This window comes from Triticum urartu, chromosome 6A (genome assembly GCF_056163025.1).
Source record: "Triticum urartu cultivar PI428250 chromosome 6A, HENAU_Tu73, whole genome shotgun sequence".
NCBI classification, from domain to species: Eukaryota; Viridiplantae; Streptophyta; class Magnoliopsida; order Poales; family Poaceae; genus Triticum; species Triticum urartu.
In genome coordinates this window covers 54,576,104-54,599,413 of record NC_141878.1, presented here as the reverse complement: position 1 = coordinate 54,599,413, position 23,310 = coordinate 54,576,104, and the positions used below count along the sequence as shown (strand labels likewise).

General features: G+C 47.7%; 1 pseudogene; it reads left to right on the top strand.

The window, feature by feature from the left end:
• Positions 1–3,631: 3,631 nt before the first annotated feature.
• Positions 3,632–9,415, top strand: LOC125516518 (uncharacterized; annotated as a pseudogene).
• Positions 9,416–23,310: the final 13,895 nt, after the last annotated feature.

Genomic DNA, 23,310 nt, shown 5'->3' with positions numbered 1-23,310 from the left:
CCCTAGTGAGGCAAGTCCTTCGTGGGCGATGGCCATGGTGGGATAGACAACGTTGCTTCTTCGTGGACCCTTCATGGGTGGAGCCCTTCGTGGACTCGCGCAACCGTTACCCTTGGTGGGTTGAAGTCTCCATCAACGTGGATGTATGATAGCACCACCTATCAGAACCACGCCAAAAATCTTTGTGTCTACATTGCGTTTGCTCCCTCCAAACTCCTACATTTACCTTTATGTGCAATGTTTCACATTCCGCTGCTATACTCTTAGACTTGCATGTATAGGTTGTTTACTTGACTAGTTCCAAGCTGCTAAAATCTGCCAAGACTTAAAATTGGGAAAAGGCTAGATTTTTATTTGGTCAAGTAGTCTAATCACCCCCTCTAGACATATTTTCGATCCTACACGCCCCAGTGCCTCTCCAACCATGTGTGGCCCTAGGTGGACCGGTGCATCATCCGGTGTGGCTCTACAACGTCATCTTAGACTAGCCACAGTGGGAGTAACATAGATGGTAACATCACACATATCTAGATAAAATAGATGATGTGGCAAGCATTTAATGAAGAAAGGGATGCATGTGGTAACATAGCTAGTAACTACTAGTATGAATAACATTCATATCAAGGCAATATGAGTCTATAACCTAATAAATGAAGTGTTGCATGGCACCACACGCATATGTTACTCCCCACTATAGAGGTACTAACATATAGACTACTAACATATGTATGTTACTAGTCTAAGTTACTCCCCACTGTGGCTAGTCTTAGAGGAGATCCTCGGCACCATCCACGTCAACCACCCCATGGCCAACGTGTTGTTCATGGCGATCCAGACCCTTTTTTGCTCCAACGGCAATCAACAAGGTGTGTAGACGCTCTGATAATTTCATGGACTTTTTAAGTGCCATTTCCCAATCCAGGAGTACTACCCCAAGTTGAAGACCCTCGTCAAGATGGTCGCCGACTGTGGCATCCCGCAGTGCGAGCACGCAATCGTCTCCAACATGATCCGTAGGCTTAGCCAGAAGTTCGACCATGTCATCGCCACCCTCTCCTACGATGACACGGGCCTCTCCACCTCCAATCAGGTCCGCTTCTATCTCCTACAGGAGGAGAATCACCTTTCCCACCTCTCCACGCATGAGACAGCTATTGCCTTCTACGCTGGTCGCGCACCCGAGCCCCCAACTCTAACATCGCAGTCGGCCACCTCCCATGGCGGTTAGTGTGACCGCAAGTGCCGCAAGGGCGGCAACTCCAGCACTCAGTACCCTGTGCAACAGGGCCAACCCGCGTCCCCATGGCCTCCTTCCCCAATGCCGTCGTCGAGCTTCAACCCGTTGAAGGGCAACACCTTTGATGCTTAGCCGGTGCAGCCGCGGCCTCCTGATGTCGTCATTCTAGGCCCACGCCCCGCCTTCGGGCTCACCGCGTCACCCCAAAGCGCTCCGCCACCGGTGCCCCATCAATGGTGCGCTTGCGCCGTACCGTGTGCCTCCTTTCTTATGGCGCGCCCTTCGTGTGAGGCCCTCGCCACGTGCGCCGTCCCCCGATAACTGATGGGATGCCCCAGGCTTTCGCAAGCGCTCTTCTCCATCCAACAGTAACCCTACTTTCGACTAGTTCCTCTACACGGATGCCTTATAGTGACGCGGTGGGAATGTCCCGCCTTCCTCCAATCTTTTACGGCTTAACCATGTCCTGATCTCTCCCTTTCTCATTAAGAATTTAGTTTTTGTTCGTGCTCTTACTCGCAACAATTTTGTATTAATTGCATTAGACCTGTTCGACTTGTCTGTTAAGGATCTTCACTCAGAGATGGTGGTGCTCCGATGTAACATCCCCGGCGAGCTTTATCCACTCCGCGATGTCCCCTCCACCAGATCAGCAGCTCTATTCGCCAATGCAACCAACTCTGAAATATGGCACGAACGGCTTCGTCACTCTGACCGAGCAGCTCCCTCCAGGGTTTTAGCTACCTTTTCTTTTCAATGTAATAAAGTCCAGGCTCAATGTAATAAATGACTTGATTGATCCTAGTACTAAGCCATAGGATGAGGAACAAGAGAGGCAAACATTCTGACAGGTGTATGTTCACCGAATCTTAGCAATGCCGCTTCCAAATCATGATATGCTTGACTTTGTTGCATGGGGTATGACAAAAAATTTCAGGCTTTATGTGAAATCATCATATTATGTTGAGTGGGATCATAGATTCGGGGGCAACCTATGTGAACCAAATGGTCAAGAAACAATGCAGGTCGGAAGTGTGTGGCAATTAATTTGGAGTTTGGAAGCTCTTCATGGAACTTTACCTTTCGTGTTAATCTTTCAAACAGACATGTTAAGGTATCATCACCACAATGCCCTGCTTGCATAACATGGGCTGATACTACTTTTACACGCATTGTTTCAGTATCCAGCAACTATGCAAATTTGGAATAAACTTGGGCTGGATAATTAACATTATTAGTAATGCACGTCTAACAGATAGAGTAGAAGAATGTGTGTTGGGTATCTCCTGGAGTTGCCAGAATATGAGATATTTGTGCTAGCGCAAAAGAAAGTGCATGAAATAATAGTTATCACTTGTTGATATCTATGGTGGGAGAGAAGGAAGCTCCGCCATGGAAAGAAAATTAAAAAATGCAGGGAACTGGAAATTTGACTTCTGTTACCATGTGCTATCTGCTAAAGATATTGCATTGCGATATGGTCTTTGCCTAGCACAAACAATCGGTTGCAGCAAGGTTATTGTCAATTCAGATAATATTGACCTTATAAGTACAATGAATGAAGGAGGGTGATCTGCAGGTCCAGCGGCAACAGTCTTTGATGATTGCTATCATATCGCGTGCAGCTTCCCTTATACCTCATTTGTGCAGTGTCTTAGGGAGACTAATTCTGTTGCTCATGAATTAGCAAATTTGGCTAATGGCCCGTCTTGTAATAGTTTTTTTTGTTGAGCCTCCTAGTGAGCTCATCCCTCTCTTATTAAGTGATGTAACCTTGGTTGAATCGTAAATAAAGAAAGGGATATGTGATTCAGAAAAGGATAGTTCCTCCTACTGATTCAGTCATTAGGAGGGAATGCTGCTTCATCTGTGACATGTTTTTTCTTGTTCTTTCCTCGTGGTGCGGCGCAGACTTTGAAGTGACTTCTGAATTTTAAGAAAAAATATTTCTCATTTCTCTCTTGCAGAAAAAGGTAGATGGATTTGCTTTGTTGTGATCCACTCGGGGAATTGGACAAGCCAAAGGGGAACGGTTTTTACATCTTATGGATTCCACACCAGTGAATTGATTTTAAAAAAAAATTGAGGGGGGAGGGGGGGGGGGGGCCAGAAAAGGTAGACAATTCCACAGCCCAAGTATTTCTTTTCTTTAGTAGATTTTTTCTAGGGGACACTTTTTTGAGTAAATGATAGAGTCCACAACACAGCGTGGGCCTCCAGCCCAAGACACCACAGCGTGAGCTCCCGACCGATATTTTCATCCCGCATCCCGCCGCGTCAGTTTCACTTTCAACACCCCGCACCGCAGTCTACTGCTGGCACCCCACTTCAGTTTCAGTTTCAGCACCCCCCGCATCGCTCTATCCCTTCCCGCATCGGCGACGAGAGGGCAAGATGCCGGCCAGCAGCCACCCGCCGTCGCCGGCGTCTCCGCTAGAGGACGACAACCTGCTACCCCAGATCCTCCTCCGCCTTCCTCCGGATCCTTCCTCGCTCCCGCGCGCATCCCTCGCTTGCACGCGCTGGCGCAACCACGTCGCCGACCCGGGATTCCGCCGCCGATTCCGCCTCCACCACCGCCGCAACCCTCCCCTCCTCGGCTTCTTCGACGGGTGCGGAAGCCTGGACTTCATGCCGACGCTGGAGGCCCCCGACCGCGTCGCTCCCAAGCGCTTCTCGCTGCAGCGCGACGAGGGCGACGGCGTTTGGAGGCCGCTCGGAAGCCGCCACGGTCTGATGCTAATCATAGTCCTCAAGCGTCTTCAGGTACTGGTGTGGGACCCCTTCACCGGCGACCAGCACCGCCTGGATGTTCCCCCGGGGCTCACGACTAATGGTTGGGATGAGCGCCTGATCAACGGGGCGGTGCTTCGCGCTGCCGCTGGAGACTCCGAGCACTTTCAGGTGGTCTTGGTGGCGGCAGACGGTGGGCAAGAAAACCGACGAGCAGTGGCCTGCGTCTACTTGTCGGAGACCGGCGCATGGGGAGGGTTCATCACAACACCCCTTCCAAACCATGGTCATGCGAGCAGCTTATTTTTGGGGTATTCCACCAGCGTTTACATGGATCATGCTGTGTTGGCTGGAGATTCCCTTTACTGGCAGCTCATTGGGAATTTCCAAGGAATTCTCCAGTTGATTTGGAGAGGCAGATGCTGGACGTAATGCCGGTGCCGGTGCCAATCTATAGCAAGGGCAACTGCTTCAGGCTTATGCGGGCCAAGGGTGGTGGTGGTGGGATAGGTTTCCTCTTCATGTCCAATTCAAACTACATTGCCCAGCTATGGAGCAGGAAGACCGATGCCGATGGTGTTGCTTCATGGGTGATCGGAAGGTCTATCGAACTCGACAAGTTACTTTCGCTCCGTTCAGGGAAGGAGAACATAAGGATCGTAGGGTTTGCAGAGGACAACAATGTGGTACTCATGGATATGCTAAGTGGCTTCTTCATGATCCAACTCGACTCAATGCAGTTCAAGAAGCTTGCCAGACCCAAGGCAGCGGTGTCCTGTTGTCATGCGTTTGAAAGCGTCTACGCTGCTGGTACGTCATATCTTGCTTCACACCATACATACGTGTATATAAGTATAAAAAGAAGAAAGTTAGTTTTCGATAATTGGTTGATGGAAATACCGTTCATAAGCTTCCGTGTTAAGTTAGCAATTTCAAGTAGTCTCGTAACTGTACTTCTTTCTTTTGCTGCTTGATGGCATCTTCAACATATATATTGCGATGATGTGCTTTGCGGCTATCGGGTTCTGCTTGCATGGTGGCCTTCTATGTAATAATTATGACCTTGGAAGTAGTATTTTCTCTCCGTATTTAAAAGGAAGCGCGGGAAAACCCCCCACGCGTTTTGCGGGAAAGAAGGGCGCATGGGGGTTACTAATGCTGTATGAACGAAACTAGCCCCACTTATACCATTCCCATTTTGAAACCGACCGGCTCGCACTGAGTCCCCTCCCGTACAAACCCATTGTCCCTTTGTCTTCCTCCTACACACGTGTCACACGATCCGTGTGTGAGAAACGGAGGCCCACTTTCCCCTCTTAATCATCGCACTCAGGATTAAATGGGAAAAAAATACATACAATAAAACAATGGATTTTTGTTACTGGTGGCTACCAGTGGTATCTAATTTACTTACCTTTGTTGCGGCTCATTTCTGTGATTTTTGTGGTTCAAGTCAGACCTAGCATATTGGGTTTATCACTTTATTATAATATATGGAACATTAATACAATAAAACAAGTCAAAGCTCTAAGTTCTGCTAGCACGCAGCCCTTGTACCGTGTTGCTTTAGTTTTCTCTTCTTCTCTTCAGTTTTGTTTTTCTGAGTTTCAGCCTCTTGCATTTTTGCCTCGTCTTGACATTTCATTCTAATGCACAGCGATGCACATTTGGGTGAGCATTCGAGAAAAAAAATAATGGATACCTTTTCTTTTCTTTTTTTGCGAAGAAAAACAATGGATCGGATACCTACTTTTGTCTACTAGTCAGGTCAGGGTATTTGCCTGCGACCGTTGCCGAATTGTTTTGTTCAGAAAGCAGTGAAAAATAGCACGTTTACTAGTACTTAGGCTGAAGGAGAAACGACTCAGACTTTTTTGGTAGGTACAATTCCAATCGAGATTTTAGTTCTTCCTGCAGAAGAGGAGAAGTGCCATCCCTAGGAGAGCCTGAGCCTGTTTCGGGACACACACCTAACCTGATAACCTATTTTTTAGCTTGATGAGTCATAGTTGGTTGCTGCAGGATCTAGGTGATCAATTGCTGGATCGCCTTTTTTTGTTTGATGATTGTTAATTGTTTGTTGAAGGATTTAGATGATCAGCATTGATAGATCATTGATTAGTTAAGTTATGACTAGCTTGTTTTTAGACGACGAGAGTCCAATAATTTAAGGATTTTGATTTCTAGTCCCATGTTATTGCATGGACAAGGCATGGAAAACAAGTTGGCTACGCTATATCATGGCCTCATGGGATGGCTTTGGCCATATAAGGAGTTGAATTTCAAATTCAGTAGAAAAGCAGAAACTGCCACAATGGTTGGGTACTTGGGTGGCACCAAATCCTTTGCTTCTTACTTTCCTGAGAGGTCAACAGTGAGTTGCTAGTGTCAAGATTGATCAAATCAATCTGGGTGTCAGCTTCGGTTTCTTGCTTCTTGCTTGATCCAAAGTGTCTGCTGCCACTATAGTTTAGCGTTGCTTCGTTGAGCACTGCAAATGATTGGGCGCCAACACTTTTGCATTACCGTGTCTCACTAGTTCGCGCCTCATCATCAAAAATGTTCTTATATTGTGGGATGGAGGAGGTATAAGATAGCTGCAGTTTTTCTGCCAGATAAGGTAATATAACAGTTGGAAGTTGAAGACAACTACACTAAAACTTGATTGTACGAACTGAAATGTCAAATAGGTAGCTCAATGTGGACATTGGAAGCTGAAAGCTAGTTCTCTTCCTTCGATTCAATATTAATATCTCTGCTAATCTTGCTATTAATCACAAATCGATAATAACAAAATTGTTTTACTAGACAATTGTTCCTTTTATCACTTTTAGGAGAATCCTATTGTGGGCGAGTAGCAAGTGCATTTGTACGAGGCAAAAGTAATAGGTTGAGTTTATTTCATTTTTCGGGCTAAATTTATTTGAAGATAATCTAAATCTGAATAGTCCCAATCACTTATGTTCCTTGGATTTATTAGTACGGTCTTTTTAGGCTATGTTTTTTGAAGGTAATCCAAATCTTAATAGTCTCGATAACTTCTGTTGCTAGGATTTTATTGACTTAAATGTGTTTGTAGAATTTATTAGTTTGATACCCTTGTCTCTTCTGACCAGCTTATACTATTTTTGGAATGTTCATTAACTTTGAAAGTAGATATGCTTTTATTTATGTATTCCTAATGTTGTATCAAGATTGATTCCTTTTTGAACAACAATTTTCTATCTAAATATTTTGTATGCTTCCTCGTATCTATTTGGCTTTGCATTGGAATGTCATTGGTTGTTCTACTTATTATGCTTGCAGAAACAAGCATCCGTGGTGGACATGATGGAGCTGATCTTTTGCATAATACATAAGATGATTCTCCAGTCAGATATGCCATGTGATGTGCCGGTTGAATAGGTAACCTTATCTTTTCCATGTATGTTGAGCTATCTAAACTATTCTTATAAAACGGATCGCTTTGATGCTTCACCGTCATTTCTCAAGTAGCAAATTGCAAGTGAGGACTCTTTTAAGATTTTCTCTACAACTCTTTGCTTAACTCTTCCCACCTGGCCACCTTCTATCATGGTTTGTCAGGCTAAATATTTAATCTTTTCTCCAAGCTCAGCTTTCTCATTCCTTCCTCATCAGCCTTCATTCTCTTCCTGATGACTTTTAATTGTTGATCTTCCAATTTCTGCTGGTAATGGGTGGGCTCTTCTCCCTCTAGCCCTTCTTGTGATTGGTGACTCAGGGCCGCTCCTCATTTCCTATGTGTGCATATGATCGATAGTGCCTTCTCAGAGATGAGAATTCTTCCATGCTAGGATATATTTCTGTTTTACTTTTACTCATTGCTGCATTGCCTTTGACTTCTGTTTTCTGTGGCCATGGGTCTATTGTGTCCTAGTGTGATTTGAATATACATAAGTGATTGATAACTGACAATACTTGTGCATCTGGTTTCAAATTTCCTTTTTTTCAGCGGACTTACAGGCTTGCCATTTTACGTTGCTTCTTGTTTGGATCATTATGATATCTAGTGAACTAACAACTGTCACTAGATTAAATATTATTCTGCTGTTTATCTTTTTCACTGTGGTTATTGTAGATTTATGGACGATTGTTTTAGTTTGAGGCTGTTTGGTTAAACATTTTCTCATCATGTCACTCGTTATCCGCCAAACTTGCATATGTATGTTAATGTCTATTAGCCACTAATATGATTTGGCTGGTCCAAACTATAGGTACGTAGTATGCTTTGTGTGGAGTATACTTTTTTTCCAGTTTTGGCCATTATTGATGTTTAATACTTCATACTATGAAACACATGAGCAAAATGGCATGACTAGATTCACCATAAAAAACTTATTTTATCCTAATGCCAGTTTTGTTTTCTTTTACTGGCATATTATCAATAAAGTAGTGGTGAAAGTATTGCTTGATGATGTGGAGAGTAAGAAATAACAATCCTTTAGGACCGAAGGAAGTCTGAAGTGTAGTATGCATGATTTCAGTTATATGTACTCTGAGAATTTGATGAAAATCAATTTGTTAGTGACTAGGCAGTTGTACATTCCTAAAAAGTATGCCTTAGAGCTAGAACCTGCTATCCTACCCCATGAGCCTCTACACACGAGATGTATTGCCTTTTGTTGTTCTCTGTTTCGAGTGTTGATTTTGTCTAATAACGGTGTGATGGTTTGTCGCTGGAGCTTATGACACAATTTCCACAATTGTGAAGCCAATGTTTTCTGGTTGAGTCATGGAAGAATTAGGAGAAAAATCCCAACAACTTCTCAAGAATGAGTAGTACAAGGTTTTATGTTTACTGATGATTTTTTTTTGCTCCACAGGTATCTACAACTACATTCTGGTGTCTCAGATGCAAAAATGGGTTGTCAAGTGTAGTTTCTTCCATTTGTATGCTCGACGCGGAGATACCAACCCAGCATGAACACAACTCTTAACTCTGAAGTGAACTTTCTTGCATATGATTATCTTCCATGTTGTATCAGCAGGGACGGATTTTGATGTTGGATTTCTTGTATGTGTGTGTTTGTTGAATTTCTACCTGGTTTCGAACTCAGTATTTGGAGTCTTAATTTTCTTAGTTGTGACTGATGAATGTTGAATCCCATCAGTGTGACCTGGGAGTTGGAAGATGCTCCAATATGTTGGAATTAATGCAATTGCTTTCTTTGCGATGATGTGTTTCTACCGAGATTGATATGACTTGCTTGTTGCATTTCTACTGAGATTGATTATCTTTCGACTTGCAGATTTTATACTAGTAGTAGGATTTAGCAAGCAGTGTGAGTCGCTGCCTGCTAATGCGTATCTAGAAAACTTTAATGAAACTTATGCATTATCCGGAGCTCTGCTGTCTCCGCGCTGGAGGAGGCCACCGATGCCTACCTCATCGGCCGCATTCTAGTGTTGCTTCATGGCTCCTAGTGTCTGATCTGGAGGTCTAGACTAGAGGTGTGTTAGTTTCTTCTTATTTACCTGTGGTAGTAAAGTCCTCGTTTGTTACTATCTTGTTATGATCATCAATGGCAAGCTACCCAACAGATTGAACCGAACTGAAGCATATGAACGTGAACACCACATGTTCATTAGATTATAATCAATTGCTAAATAAGTGTTTGGCGATAATCCTTATGCCCAGTTTAAAGCATGCCACCTTAATTCACTACATGTCTTGTCCTCTAACAAATTCTACTATAACCCCACTGACAAATTTCAAATGGCTCATATTCTGTTGGAAAACTGCGCTTTGAAATGACAGAATGCAGTGAGAACCCTCGAAACAGGCTTTTGCCCCACTTTATAAATACAGAAACAACCGATGAAAGAGCACAGCGGAATAATACAAGGTGGTGAGGTCGCCTTCTTACAAAGCCGATCCCAGGATAATCGGATCAAGCAGAACGAACGCGACTACGCTACCAATAGAGAACACGGGAAGATCTACACACACCGCCACGCTACAACCAAATACACCTAAGCTCCACGACAACGCCCTCAAGAGGGAGGGAGAACGACGCTGAGCGTCGCCGCTGCCGAGTCCACAACGGACAAAGGTCTTCACCCGGAGCCCTGGCACGGAGAGAAGAACCAAACCGACGTCTTCAAGAAGAGTGCGGTGCCCACGGGTGTCGCTATCGTCGGCGCCAAGGGCGCGGAGCTTTCGCTCGGCAACTCACCCGCACCACCGCGAGGCCGCAAGGACGAGCACGGCGAGGTCAAATCCCTAGATCCGGATCAGGGCGACATCCCAGGGGAGAGCGCGCCCGAGCCAACCACCGCTACACCTCCTGCCGCCCACACAACCATGAGGGAGAGCCACCATCGCCGCAACGGTGCCTGCCGACAAGCAAATGATGCTGACCGCCATCCGAGGGCGCCAACCCGGCATCCCTGTCGCGAGACACCGTCCACCGCCCACTTCACAGCGCACTCGACCTTGTAGGAAGAGAATAGGCACGCCCCCCTACTCCTAGCCCGGCATCAGTCACCGAGCCTGGGTGGGCGTCTCCACCGTAGGAGGCACCCACGCTTGTGTCCCCAGACAAGCCTGGTGGATTGGGAGGGGGCACGACTCCATGACTATCGACGGCCATCGGCAAGACAGCCAGGACCTCGCCCAAGCTAGCATGCATGATGCCATGTCCGTGGCCACCGACGCCGATCCGCCCAGCAACGCAACGGTATCACGACCACCACCACCGATCACCACACCCGCGAGTAGGGCAAGAGCACCACCCGTGCGCACAACCCGGACTGCACACCACCGCACCTACCTGGAGCAAGCTCTCTAATCTGCCTCTGGCCCAGATCTGGTCTGCCGAGCACAAACCCTAGGTCATAGCCACCCATCGGCCCGTCCCTAGGAGAAGGGAGGTTCTCGCCTCCACCCGCACCCCATCACCAAGCAGCAGATCGACGCCATGCCTCGCCCGCACTAGCAACGCGTGTACCACCATGGTCCACCGCCACCCTGAGGTCGTCCACTCAAGATCATGCCCGTGGCTGCACCGACCTGCGCGCCGCGCCAGCCGATGCCCCTTCGGGCTGTCGCGTCATGACCCGCGGTCCATGCCGTCGCCCTGAGATCCTCCCACCGGCTACCCCTGTAGCCGCCGCCGCCTCTGCGTCGCCACTTAGGGCTATTGCGCCGCGACACGTGGTCCATGACGCCTCCCGTCAGGCCATCGCCCTTGGCTAGTTGTTCTCCACGCGGCTGCCCCGACCTGCGAGCGGCCGCTACACCGCCTCTTCCGACTGTAGTGTTGCCGCATGCGGTCACCGCGCCACCTGAAGCCATCCCCATGGTTGCACTGTCGGTGGGAAAGGACAACTATGGGGTCACTGGGATCCCTTCTACGGTTGACGGGCGCGGGGTTGTGCAAAGAGCGGGTCTGGCGGTCAGCACACAAATCGTTTACCCAGGTTCGGGCCGCGGAGACGCGTAAAACCCTAGTCCTTCTTGTATGTGTATTGAGGCGTTCTTGTGTTCTTGAACTAGCTGCGGTGGCTTTCTAGTCCAAGAGATCCGAATCCCCCTCCAGTACACCTCGGGCCTCCTTTTATAGACAAAAAGGGCTTGCCACAGTGGTGCACAGGAGGTGGAAAGGTGTACAGGGGCTGAGTCTATCCCCTAGCACCATCGGAGAAACGCATTTAATGCGCTGCCGACGTGCCCCTCTCGCTTTATTGGCGAGGGCAAGGAAGCTCGTCCCAGCTGTCGTCGCCTCGCCTAGCTCCGACGCGCGTCCAAGCTGACGAGGCGTTGTAGCGCCACGTTGGCTGGTCGCTGTTCTGGCGCGGTGGTGGAGCCTTCACGAAGATCTGCATACCACCACGCAGGTGCTTGCTGAGTTGGTGTAGAGGCTGCGCGCTGCCACGCAGATGCCTGTCCAGTTGGTTGAGCTGGCAGCTGTATGGGAGCGGCGGTGGAGTCTTTGGAAGACGTGGGCCTGGCTGCAGCCCCGCAGGCATCCTCGGCAAGGATCTTGCCGAGTGCCCCGCAAGGGTCTCGCTGCGGCGCCGCGGTCGTCCCCGTTAAGGACCTTGCCGGTGGTCTCGTGGATTTCCATGGCAAGGATCTCGCCAAGAATCGTCGTCTTCTGGTTTCCATCTGACCTTGTGTGTCTATGATCTCTACAAAGATCTGCATGCCACCACGGAGGAGCCTCCCGAGCCTTGGTTCCAATATGGCGTAGGAACCCCTTAGGCTCAAGGGTGGCGTGCTCTGCTGGTGTCATGCAAGTTGCCCCAGAAAGGATCTTGCCGAGGCTGCGGAAGCCACCCCGGCAAGAGTCTTGCCGGGGGAGTCCACCTCGCCCTCTTGCGCTATTTGCGTGTCTGGTCTTGGCGTTGATCCGGCATCCCTCCCCTGCCCTGCTTAGTTTGGCCGTGGGCGCAGCTTTGACTGCCCATGCACAAGTTAAGGGTTGCAAATGGAGAGCCCCTACTTTTGTACACTGACATGCACCGACCTGCGAACCGCCGCTACCGTCTCTTCAGGCTGTAGCGCTGCGGAACGTGGTCCCCACCGCTGCCCTGAGGTCTTCCCATCGTCGCCCCGACCTGCCAACCGCCTTTGCATCGCCCCTTCGGGCCGTAGCATCGCGGCCCGTGGTCACTCCGCCGTCCGCGCGCGTCTACTTTCCGTGGTATGCGCCGCGCCACCTCCCTTGGCATGGGAACGCCACCGACCGTGCCAGGCTTTCGTCACGCTGTCGGGTTCCTCGCGTACTTCGAGCACATCCACCGTGCTCCTAACCTAGCTGTCGCCGCCGCTAACCCCGTAGCCGCCGCCAGTCCATCCCCTTCATCTTCGTCCAAGCACCAGCACATCGCCAGGGTCACCGTCATCTATCCCTACCACTTCGTCTACTCCGACAACCGCACGCGACATCGGCACCGCGTCGATTGGCACCGCAACTGTCGTCGAGTCCTTCTTTGCTGGCCCCTCTGACTTCTCCGACATGGCGTACAGCTCGTGCAGTTCCCTCGTCTATGCATGCCCGGTGCTGGAAACACTGATGCGTTCCTTCGTCCCCGACGTGTCCCAGGGCCTGGCAAGCCTAGTGTGGCGCTTCGTCAACTTCGACTTCGTTCGTCTACGCATGCCTGGTGATGGCAACACCGATGCGTGCCTTTGTCTATGATGTGTTCCCGGGCTTGGCAAACCCGGCGTGACACGTCGTCAACATCATTCTCCTTCCTGGCGCACCACTTCTTCGACACCACTGCGCCCATGACTAACTCGTCGCCTCCTTGTGCCCGCTGTTCCACGGCGACTCCCTCGACACCGGCTACCCTGACTCGACATCGACCACAACGTTCTTCACATGGCTACCTCGACCACGGCTACACCACCCTACGCTCTCGGCTACATCGACATCGGCAAAAAGGGTTATCATCTGCTTGAGAAACTCGTCGGCTTCCTCTATAGTCAACGCGTCCGTGACGCGACATCGTCCACGATGCTCCCTCTACGACTGCGGGGGGATGTGAGCTTGTCGGTTGCTATTCTCTCCAGTCTGACCGTCTGCGACGCTGCAGTTGTTCACAACGCTACCCCTACGACTGCGGGGGGTGTTAGAGATATATCTGGGATACATATATTTGGTAGTATAGAATTTGTAATCTGTCTCCTACCTTATCTCGAGGAGAGGCGTCTTGCCCTCCAAGTCTTGTACTCAATATATTCTCGCCCTTGAGGCTCAATAATACACCCGTCATATTCCGCAACAATCCCTCTCTCTCCCTTCTAACACCACCGAGCCACCACCAACACACCACCCGAAGCATCATAGATCCTCGGCAAAGGCCAGCCATGGTAGCACCAGCCACCGAAGAAAATCCACAGCCAGGGCTGGCTACCGCCGCTAGAGACCAGCCCCACCCCACCCCACCCCTGGCACCTGCATCCAGATATGGCCGTGCCAGACCACACCACCCGACCACCATGGGCGCACCGCGAGCAGCCCCCTGCACGGCCAAGAGGATACACCACGGGCGTGTGGCACAAACTGGATCCCGTCGTGGTCACCCGCGTTTACGCTAAAGCGCGCCGCCATCTGCCAAGGAGTGCCGCCCGTGTCAGATCTCGCCAGCCGTGGAAGGAGAAGGTCCCACTGACATCGACCGGGCTTTACTCCACGGTGGCGAGGAGGAGAGGTGGGAGGAGAGAGCGGGCCCGGCGACGCTAGGGTTTCACCCTCCCCCTTCCCCGCGGTCGCCCGTGGGAGCGACTCTGGCCGGTCGGGAGGGGTTCGTCCCAGTGATAACTCCATGGTATAGAAAATGTGTTCTACCATGTAGTTCATTCATAGGAGTTAATACTAGGTTACTATATGTTGAGTATATATTTGCGTTGCATGTCTTTCGTATTGTGTCCCACCTCCTAGTTGTGTATAGTTGAGGTTGAGGCCTACCCTGTAGATTATTGTATTGCAAAACAATTTGTCTACATGGTATCATCTCTGAAGGTACTGACCTACGGCGAAGCTGCCGCTACCGCGCTCCTCCTATGCGCCGTGCCGCCGCCGCCGCCGCTCCCCACCTCCACCGCACCCTGCCGCCGCCACACCCTTCCCCTCCCGTGCCGCCGCCGCCCCATGCTGCTGCTTATGCCCCCCTGCCGCATGCCACCGCCCTCCCGTTGCACCACGCCTCCTCTCCCTGCCGCGCCGCCGCCACCCACTTGCAGCCGCTGCCGCCCCCTGTCCCATAGCAGCGGCACAACCTGCCACTACAAAAAAATACACTTCCGTGATGATACTTGTATGTCAAAGTAGGTCACGTTTTCTGTCATGCATGTACATCCATGATGATTTTATGACAGAATCAAGATAGTCATACCTGTGTCATCGTAGAAGTGTTCCATGACATTACCAGAATTATCATCAAAGAAGTGTCCACTTCCATGACGATAAATCACGCGTCATAGAAGTGCTTTCGCCAAGGGTGACCGACAAGTGGCATCGACCGTAACGGGTCGCTGTTAAGCTATCGGGTCCGATTTTGGATCCGATAACCCGCTAACAGCCACGACTAATGCCGATTTTCCATGTGTAAAATTCTCACTAGCTGAAGGAACCACGTGTCAGCTCCACGTTGCCACAGGTGTCACTCATCCAATGGGTGAGATGCGCCTATGATACTGGCCCATTGGATGAGTGACACCTGTGGCAACGTGGCCCATAAAGATTAAATGGGCCGGCCCAACTAAAGGCCCACAAGATTTAGCGACCATAATGGTCCGGCCTAGCTGAAGGCCCACAAGATTATGCAGACCATATTGGGCATGCCCAGCTTAAGGCTCAACATTCTCAGTTATGGCCCATACGACTAGTGTCAAATCGGCCCGTCAATGGCCCGTCCTAAACTTGTCATCATCGCGGCCAATGGTCACTTCTGGCCCGTTAACAATCTGCTAAGTATTTGGGCTGAATTACGGCCCGGTGTGTTTCCGGCCTGTTAAAGGTCCTGCTTCATTTGGGCCCATTTATAGGCCATTGAAACTTTCGGCCCATAAACAATCGTGAAGGATATCAGTCATATTCGGCCATGTATGACATTCAGCTTGTTAGAGGCCCACTATAGATTTTGCCACTTTCAGCCTGTTGTGACTTTCGGCCTGTTAATGTCGGACGAAATCCATGGGCCATATGTATCCCAACGTCACATCAGGCCTACTAACGGCCCATATAAAAATGACACTAATCAAGCCCGACCGAACTTCCGTCCTGTTAAAGGCTAGTGTGGTAGGTCGGTGCATTTACAGCCCGTATTAATTTCGGCCTGTGGACGATCCACATTGTAAATGGGCCACCATTTCGTCCTGCTAAGACCGGTGGGTTATTTGGCACAATCAGGGCCCAATCTCACTTTTGTCCAATTAAAGGCCCTTGTTTTTATGGGCTCGAGATATTTACACCTGTAAATGGCCTATTATTACTGAGGGCCCAAATTATGTTTAGACCTGTTAAAGGCCCACTATGGGCACAGGTCTACCAGAAAAATATGAATGCTTATGCTGATTTAGGCCCAAATAATTTTAGTGGGCTACATGCAAATTTTGGCCCATAATATTTTTTAGCCAATTGGAATGGGCCCGACGAATGTTGGCATGTTGAGCTCCTACGAAGCTTTCGGCCAAATACATTACTAAGATAAACCTACACTATACAAAAATAGCGTCGTAATTACTGCAGCCCTTTGGCAGCATCATAAATGTCGTATCACAACAAAATAAATTCCAACCATACAACAAAAGGCATGTTGTCATAAAGTTTACAATCCTTGCAGATAAAAGCACCATCAGATGTATAGAAGCACATATCATTTGACCTGAGTGCTAATGTTTCAGGCTGTAGAATCTGATGGAGCAGCATGATCTTCCCCTTTTTCCACCATTTCTCTTGAACAACAAAGCAAATGTCTGATAGTATGGTTTCAAAACCATTCATATCTTCATGACATTTGTCAACCACTATTCTTGTTTCTGAAACAACATCCATTAGGGATTCGACTTGTGTCTGGAGCACAGATATATCACTCTGTCTAGCCAGAAGATTTTGTTCAGTAGGCGATTTGGATGAGGTTACCTTGACAACCAACCCAGAATTACGCAGGAAGGTGCTTTTTGCACTGTTAGTGGAGAGATACTGACGCACTGCAGCAAGAGGTGACATTGTGCCTGTGTAGCCTCGTTACCTTCAGGTGGTTGTGGTTGTTCAATCATTTGTTTCATAGCTTGCTGAATGTTTGAACTTGTAGATTAGTGTACCAGATAAGTTACTAATGAGACAAAAACAGACAAAGTAGGTTTCACGTTTATACATAACTTAAGTTGGTGAACTACTGTAATACATTAGCATGTATTGTAGTGGCAACTACATAATAAAATCACTTTCGGAACATATGTCCATGTAGCATGCCTACTGTATTGTCTATTTCCTCACATTTTTTGACATCTAAGGATAAAGAGACATGGTTTGAAATAGGATGAACATGGTATGACATCATTCATATCATGGAAAAACAGATATAAAATGAACATGCTATTCTATCATTGTGTGCGCACGTGAACATCACAACTAGATTACAGATGAAGACCAAAAGGATATCCTTCATCTCTTTTGAACCATGTAAGGTGAAATGATACGTTAAGACAACTGTGTATAAAAGTGAACAGAGTAACTGACATTGGCTGCAAACCAAGCAGTTAACTGAACACATCATAGTACCAATCAGTTCAAAGGTAGGAGGAGTAAGGACTTACAACAACGGCTTGAACTGGTGTGCTCATGTCCTTCATATTGCTGGTGTGGCAATCCTTGAAGATTTGCACTACATTCGGTTCACGTTCTTTTTGGTCCGCACGGGTTTTTCTCCGTATTCGGAACAAGCCAATATAGATACAATAATATGGCACAGAAAAAAGAAGGAACTAGCAGCTATTTACAAGAGCCTCGCAGTGTGCAATATAGCTATGAGATCATGTTGTCTGTTGGAATTTCACTTTAGAATGGTTGGTCTTGTTCTTGAAATAGTTAGCCTAGAAGAAGATACACTTGTAAGGAACATACATAAATACAAGTTCAATATGTGTCTGATCAAATACATATACCCTACCTAATACTTTGGATCAGACCAGTGTTTAACAAGGGCTATACAGTCTTCATCTGTAATATATTCCACTTGAGATGTTTGGGCGATTTCATTGTTAGCCTTGCCTTCAAAGTGAGATTTTCTAAGGAGGTACTGATATTTTCGCAGAGCAGACCGAAAACATGAGTGCATGCTTGTTTAGTTGCATCATCTTTTGGATCCAACTTGAACCTCATCTTTTGAAAAAAGAATGGTAGTCTTATTAGGAGGAAGCTAGAAAGTATGGCACAGAGCAAGACAATATTACAAATTGCGATGAATAACATTACTTACAGATAAATGGTCAAGGAAGGTGTTAAACTGGGCATTTTCTTTATCATTCCTGTAATGGATCCACGTTGGGAGGATACATGCATGACACCTAACGGCAATGGCTGCCTCTAATACTAACTTGGCTGACTCTGTAGCATCACGTGGCCTTTTTAAACCTGCCTCAAAATGGATCTCCATCCTTCCTCCTTTAGATTTTGTTAATTTGTCAAGCATTATCCTTGATGTCTGTTTCCTCTTGCACCGTGGTGCTAGTTCAACAACGAATATGGAAAGTGTTAGTGCACATCAAACTGTGAGAGTACATATAAAGGAGCAAGAAACTGCAACTTGACTCAGTCAGGTACCGTCTTTGTGTTGATGCTCATGAGCTTCATCTGATCTTGCCAAGTCCTGTTGTGTCAGCAGTGCTTCGGAAGTAGTGTTAGGTGTGAAGGCAGCTTGGGAACTAGCCAATTCCGGAGCAAACGAACGAGTAACTCGTTGAGGTGTTGGTACAGTTGAAGCGGATGCTACCGCTGGTGGAGAAGGTGCTACTGTGTTTGTAGATTTAGCCGGTGGATTTGGACCTTCTACTGCACTAAAAGTACCAGCAGAATTTCGAGGGCAGATTCTTTTCCCTTTCACCCGACGAGTAACACCATTCCCTACTATATTCTTTTCCTTGCTCTTTTTTGACTTTGCCATGTCAAGCCGTACCAACAACACAAAAGAATAAAATTGCTCTTTAGAACTCATTGATGCTCGATACAGACAAGCAATACTTTGATGTAAAACAACCGTATGAGGATGGAATATGTAAGAAAAACAGGACGGCGTGACATATTCACAACTACGACGTGTAAACTAAGAAGAAGGATTTTCAAGAAAATAGAAGTAATGCAAGCTAGACGCCATATGAAAGATGTAACCAACACTACTGCAGGATGCTCCTAACGCGACACTACGATCAGAGACCCTTCGACGAAACTGTGTGCGATGCCATAATCGCAAACGATGGTGTAAAAACCGTCAAAAAGGTGCAAAACCTTTTCATTGGAGGATGTATCAAACACGGTTCAGATTTTAGTTGCGTGTGCAATGCAAGGCATAGGGTTCAGTTCAATTAACTGTTTGCGATGAGGAGGAACAAAGAAACGGGCAGCCAGATGAAGGTGTGTGCGATGTACATCATATGGTTCACTCGGATGAACAGTTTGTGATTATGCAACACAAAAGAAACGGTTAGCCAGATCAAAGGTGTGTGCGATATACGGCATGCGGTTCACTCGGATGAACTGTTTGCGTTGAGACATGAGAACAGAAACGGTTCAAATGAACAAGATGTGTGTGATACGAGGCAAACATGTCTGTAATCGGAAACGTGTGCGAAGATCGTTAACAACACAGACGATTACTGCTAACAAGCCGTGTGTGTTATGCGAAAACGATTGCTGGTATACAATTGTGAGTGATTGATGAAAAAATCACCGATGGGTTCCATTGTTTAGTCCGTGTGCGATGTTCCTTTCTTTTTCCGCACAACATCTACGCTCTGTCTACAGAGCATCAACATATATACTTAAAAAGATAGCATTGCATAACCAAATTAAGCATTCAATTACACAAGTGACTACACACATAATGTTTCCACACACCAAAGTAAGCAATTACATGCATACTATAGTCGGAGAAACGAGGATCAAATCTTTTACTTATTGTTGTGACGACGCTTGCCATTGCTCAGCTTTCAGCTGTATCCCTGGTTGTTTGGGGGAAGGAGGCACTTCCTCATGTCAATGATCCGCCTGTACATGTCGTAGCTCGTGTACGCCTCCTTGGCCGTTTACATGACATGAGCTTTGTTGAGTTTCTCCATCCAGGCCGAGTGCCAGGCACACTTGTCCTTGTTGCACGAATCTTTCATGTCTCTGTAGTAGGGGTTGATGATGGCCTCGGCGAGATGAACCAGTGAGTCCTTCTCATGCTCCTTGCTGCCCCAGATCTTGTATTGGCCCTGGATGTCAACAATATTCTGGCAGGCGATGCCCGAATTCTCAAGCGCCTTTACATCGTTGGTGATGTCCACCATAGAGAACATGTAGTGGGGGCTATTGTCAAACCTGGCGAAACGCTCGCAAGGCCTTGTGGTCAAGCAGTAGTGGTAGACGAGGACGTGGTGGCGCATGCACATCTGGGCGACAGCGACCTTGGGACGAGACCCAGCACGAGAGTGGGTGTACTCGAGGTCGAACCCGACCAACTTGTACTTCTCCGCGGCAAGCAATAGCTCCATGATGTGGATGGAGTGCTCCACCCGAACCGGGTTGTTTGTGTACACCACCGAGAGGTCCGTGATCCTTCTGTGGGTGTCCACCACGGCACACATGGTGAACTGCTGCTCGTCGTCGGCAGCCGCTCGGAGCGCCATTGGAGCTGTGCAGGATACCCTCTAAGAATTATTTGTGGTCGGTGTGCTTCTTGCAATGGTGGGGCGTGATCAAAAGGTCCAAGAGACACAAGGGTTAAATGGCCGCTATAATAAATGGGGGTCGGCCGGCCTGTAATCGTCACGTCTTGTCACGACGTTCATAGAGGAGGATTCTACTGCAACTTGACAACACTGCACCGCACGCATGGGCTCGAAGAGGCTCCAAATGTATCGTCGGTGAGCCTATTCCCGCGCTATCGCGCTGTTTACCGTGGAAGCTTCCCGCCCGGCTAGTTTTGCCACGCATCAGCTAGAAGAGGGACAAATGGTGGGCGTTTATTGTCAAAAAGCTTTGTAAAAACGAAGTGTGTGGAATGACTCGATCATAAGTTGACCATGGGTGATGAGGTCAAAGTTACACAGAAGGGTGATGATGGACACTCGAGTGCGATAATTAATTCTGCGCTCTACAGTGGACATGGAGGAAGAAACCAACTGTGTGCAATAATTTCGAAGATTGCAGTCAAGTTAGCTATATAGATCATGTGCTGTGAGATCGATAAGGTAAACTGATTCGAGAATGGTTAATACAATCTAAGACCATTTCATGTTAATGTCAAAATAGTGCTAGCAATATATGAGTCTCATACGATGCCATTTCAATGATTGTACCACAAAAGCTCGAAATGTTATAAGGTTCAAATTCCAGAGTTATATGGCTCAAATTCGAAGATTACAAGGTTCAAACTGATATTAGAAATGAAATTCAGCTCATCATCTGCCAACGCTTGTGCTGATCCGCTGAACATGGATACCAGAGAGGTTCAAACTAATAACACCGCCTCTAAGTCTGGTTTCGAAACCTCACAATTTTTGCAAAGGGGCCAGCCACTGAGAAGTCATGTATGGGGTTGACACGATGACTTCCGATTACTCTGTCATCTGAAGTTCCAAAATGAAATTCAGCATTTTTGGAGCCTACTCCATTCTGCCGCAGGCACCGGCGCTGATCAACAAACCATTCATTTTTGCTAAATAAATATAGGGAAAACCTCATTTCCATCAGCACCCTTGCTCTGAGAACAAAGAACATGGCGAATATAATCTCCGGTAAGGTCCCTCGGTAGGAGTTCAAAGTAATTTCTGAGAGATGCAGGTCTAGGCATTCGACGTGATTGTTATATTATATCACATTATCCACCACTTGGCCTAATATTATCTCCAAAAGAAGAAAATGTGTTAGTGCCTACATGCAGTTTTGAACATTACTACATGCCTATTCGGTTTGCAGGATTTGTAAAATGAACTAACATGTCATCTTCAATCTGACATGAGTAACATGGGCATTTGACTACATTCTAGAAAAATGTAGACTTGTTCACAATAGGTTGGAGTGGATGAAAAGTTCCCTAAGAAAACTAGTACGGATGAACCCAAATGAGAAATTCTTATTTATTGTAACCATGTGGATCAAGCAAACAGTATGAAATCCTCCAAAAGAATCTTCAGAAATCGTAGTACATTGTCATTGTAAACTTGGAAAAAGGTGTCACAAATTGAACTCCCTTATGGTTAACATTTAACAGGAAAGGAACATCACCTCGATATATAGCTTATCCAGGCACGGAAAGCATCTCATGAAACTGACAACTTGCTCCAGGTTGGGGCCCGATAGATTCTAGTGCCAAGACCTTCACTGTGCGCAGCTTTGGGGTCAAGCTTGTCAGAATCATTTTCTGAATGAGAGACGAACAAACATATTCAAAATTAGAAAGAATGTTAGTTTGTAGAAGGAGAGGTAGAAGGTGGCTGTTGTACCTGAACGGGTGTGGATTCAATAACAAGTTCGGTGTATTTGTGAGACGAGTAGCCCACCACTGTCAATTTCCGTGTAGAAATGACATTGATTCTTGTTGGACCTTCTTGATCAACTACAAGTAATCTCTCAAGCACAGGTGTGTCCTCAATGACCATACCGTGGTACACATCTTGTGATGTCTTCCTGCCACACCAGCAACACACATGAATAGTCCGGAGAGTCATGGAGGTGATGTGGAAGGTAGTCAACCCATTGATCGCCTGAAGACGAAGGTACTCGAGTGCAGTACAGCCACGGAGCAGGCGCTCCATGTCACCGTTTGAGAGGCAGATGACGACGAGCTCGAGGTGCACACTACAGAAAAAAGACACATCCATGACATTTTGGGCCGAACAAATTTTTTTCTGTCGTACTTATGATACTTATATGACGATAATTGTGACAAAACCCGGTATTAACATAGATGTGGTGGGCTCCTAATTCTATGACAAACAATCCTGACAGAAAACGGGCTTTTTGTCTTGGGCGGGCCGGAGACGCAGCTGCATGACACTCTTTGGGCCGTCCATGACGGAAAAACCCGTGGTAGAAGCGAGGGCGAGGAAAATATCGGGGTGTTCCCGGTTACAGTGGGTGGTCTGGGCCGAGGGGTGCACGTTTCTCTCGTACACGCACGCGAGGCGTTGGGCTCTAATTGAACCCGAGTGATTGCACTGCAGGATACGCGTTACTGAACCCGAGCGATCGTTCGATGGCTGTTAACCGAACCCGATCAAGCGATTCCTTCGCTACTGCTGCTAACTGAAGCTGATCGATGCTGACTCTGGATGAACAGTGAGCTTTGCTGGGGGGGGGGGGTTGGATGAACAGTTCCCGGTGGGGGGTGGATGAATAGGACCCCGTGGTGTTAACTCTGGATGAACAGGACCCCAATCGATCGAGCCAGTTGGGGTTGGATGAAAAGGACCCCGTGGAGGGCAGGATGAACAGGACCACCCCGTGGTGGGCTGGATGAACAGTAGACAGTGGAGGGTTGGATGAACAGTAGCCCATGAAGGGGTGGTTGAATAGGAGCCCGTGGATAGGGCTGGTTGAACAGTAGACGGTGGAGTAGCGCGTGGTGGAGGCTGGATGAACATGAGCCTATGGATGAACAGTCGC